At 36.8% G+C, this 3,318-nt stretch overlaps 1 pseudogene; it reads right to left on the reverse strand.

Annotated features, from left to right (window-relative positions):
* Positions 1–689: 689 nt before the first annotated feature.
* Positions 690–1,701, reverse strand: LOC123842374 (protein SGT1 homolog; annotated as a pseudogene).
* Positions 1,702–3,318: the final 1,617 nt, after the last annotated feature.

Consider the following 3,318-nt stretch of genomic DNA (forward strand, 5'->3'; position numbering starts at 1 on the left):
AATGTATGGGGATTAACATAAGAATAAAATTAAAAAATAAATAAATAAATAATAAAAACAAAAAAAAATAAAAAAAATAAATCAGAAAAAGAAATCTCAAGAGGATTTTTTTAAAAAATCAAACAGTGTTGAATTGCACTAAAAGTTGTTTAAAAATTATTCTTGGCAACTTTTAGTGGAATAATTAGATATGAAGCCAAAGAGATATGTTGAGAATAAGCTGATGTGAGAAACTGGAGGCAATGAATAAACAGACACCTGTATAGTTCAAAGAGTTTAAAAAGGGGGATGAAATAGAAAAGGTAGTAACTAAAGGAAAGTGTATTGAAAGTATGTGGAACAAAGGGATTCTTTTTAAAGATGGGTTTCACTTAAGTCTGTACAAGCCACATAGATTAGTAAGTAGAGATGGTCTTAGGGGCATTGAAGAAAGAGCTAAAGGAACTCAGGGAACTTTTCATGGCACGGTAGAAGGACTCAGTACCGAGAGAGCAGCAGAACACAAGTGAGGGATTCCTCTCATGACCTGTGTGAAATGATCTCAAATAGATAAAATAATTAAATGTCACCTGGGAATTTGTTAGTTCTCAAGCTTCATCTCAGATTTAGTAATTCAGACTCTGGAGGTGGGACACTGCAATCTGTGTCTTAAAAGGCTCCCAGTAATCCTGCACACAATAAAATTTTTTTGATAGCAAATTAATTTATTTAGTACTTTTTCCATTCCATATGATCAGGAGGATTGATTTCAACTTTCCTTTTACCTACATCAGACCAGTTGGTACTCAAAACTGTACCACCAGACTCCATAAATGATTTGTTCATAGCACATTTCACTTCATCAGAACCATCTGAATAGATCTGCTGAAATAATTTGTTTAAAGCTGCATCTCCCTCCAACTTCTCATTTTTTTCTTCTTCTTTGAACTCACCAACCAATTTATCCCAATTTCTTATATAATGAGATGATGATGGATATAAGTTCTTTACATCTGCTATGAACTGTTTTGGTTTAGGCACATCTCCTTGCCCCTCTAGCTTTTCCCATCTGACAGCCTCTGTCTTTTTCATTTTAATTTCAATCTTGGTTGAAAGTACTTTAAATGTGCTCTGTTCTGGGATTATAGGATGAAGAAGTCTCAGTTGCAAATTGTAATCGTCTCCAGAGAAGACAACTCTTTTTCTGAAAATTCCACATTTACATTATTCTTCTGAACATTCTTGATCATAAGTGTAATGATTACTTGAGATTCTGTTTGATACCAGTCATACTTGATTTTTGACTGATGAGTCCTCTGGGATGCACACACCTCAGATTGTGATCCATTCTGGGCCTCTTGACACCTTTTAATCCAGACAGTGAAATCAGGATCTGTATTATCTAATTTCTGTCCTCCTATAAAAGTTTCTAAAGCAGCGGCATAGTTTTTTTCATGGTATTCACATATCCTTTTCTCCGTATAGCAGTGGAATTATTTGGATTAAGTTCAAGAGATTTCTTTGCATCAGCAATAGCATCACAGCAATTCCCAAGAAGAATGTGACAATAAGCTCTTTGACAATAATATTGAGCATCATCTGGTTTCTGTTCCAAAGCCTTAGCTCCTCTAACGCCGCCTGGGGGTCCTCCTCGCTCAGAGCATCTGAGAAGCTCTGGAAAAACTTCTGGGCTGTTGCAGGTCCTGCTGCAGCTGCCGCCATCCCTAAAAATCGCTGTTGCTGTTAGAGCAGCTACCTCTGAGGTTATGAGCTACACCGCCACCGCCCAAGGGGGACTGCACACAATAAAATTTTAAATGCAATGGAATAGACCACTGACGTGGCCATACAGAGAACTGGCAACATTCTGTTACCACAATTCAAAAAGCAAATCTTAACATTATTTTTTTTTAAGAGAGAGAGGGAGAGAGAGAATCTTAAGCAGGCTCCACACCCAGTGCAGAGCCCTACACGGGGCTCAATCTCATGTCCCTGAGATCATGACCTGAGCCGAAATCAAGAGTGTGATACTTAACGAACTGAGCCACCCAGGCACTCCAAAGATAATTTTAATTTGAAGGAAAGAGAAAAATTTTATCAACTTCTTTGCTTGACTACTTTATAAATAAAAACAGGATGACACACTTAGAAAATGGTGTTATTATCATCTCAATACATGGCTCTAAAATCAATTTCTTTCTTTCATTGCTGCTAGAGTTCTCAGGAGATAATCCCCTATAAACAGTGGTAGACAGATATAGTCAATCATACATAATAACATAGTGCATGTGCAATAATGCACTGTGTCACGTGTACAATTAAGACACACACTTACACACAAGCATTAAGTCTTTACTCAGGCTACCTGAGGGCAGGTATTGCCTATGACTAGTAACTTCAAAATACGTATTTGTACTGGGTGCCTGGGTGGCTCAGTCGGTTAAGCGACTGCCTTCGGCTCAGGTCATGATCCTGGAGTCCCGGGATCGAGTCCCGCATCGGGCTCCCTGCTCGGCAGGGAGTCTGCTTCTCTCTCTGAACCTCCCTCCTCTCATGCTCTCTATCTCTTTCTCTCTCTCTCAAATAAATAAATTAAAAAAAAAATATATGTATTTGTGCTTATGTTACAATAAGCTATAAAAGATATTTTATAAACTACTTATCTCAAGGAAAAAACAAATGCATTAATATAGCATTCTTTGTGTTCTGAGGATCTTTGTAGATAATATAAATTATAGTTCCTTTATAGTCTACAAACTTTATTAATATGGGATGTAGAACAAGGAAATTAGAATAAATGTAAATACCATAAAAGAAATTCAGAAATTTAAGTAAAAACAAAACAAAACAAAAACAGACAAACAAAAACAAAACAAAACAAACAAACAAAATAATAGATAATTACAGAAAAAAAAGATAATAACTGAACAGGGCATCTGGGTGGCTCAGTCGGTTCTCTCTCTCCATCAAATAAATAAATAAGTCTTAAAAAAAGATAATAAATGAACAATATCTTGAGGTATAAAAAACAAAACTACATCTTATAGATTTTAATAAGAATATAATCTTTATGTCTTGGAATTTTCCTAAAAGAACACTGACTTCAGAATGAAGAAGAACAGAATCTGCTTAGGTAAATCTGTTTTAGATAACATCCACAACTGCCAGTAACTTACTTTTTGAATGTTTTATTTGTGGGGCACCTGGGTGGCCCAGGTGGTTGAGCACTGACTCTTGGTTTTGGCTCAGGTCATGATCTCATGGGTCATGGGATCAAGCCCTGCCTCGGGCTCCCCACTCAATGGGGAGTCTGCTGAAGATTCTCTCCCTCTTCCCCTC

This window comes from Mirounga angustirostris, unplaced genomic scaffold, assembly GCF_029215605.1.
Source record: "Mirounga angustirostris isolate CCGP_5_RB_7025 unplaced genomic scaffold, mMirAng1.0.hap1 SCAF_6, whole genome shotgun sequence".
In the NCBI taxonomy this organism is placed as follows: Eukaryota; Metazoa; Chordata; class Mammalia; order Carnivora; family Phocidae; genus Mirounga; species Mirounga angustirostris.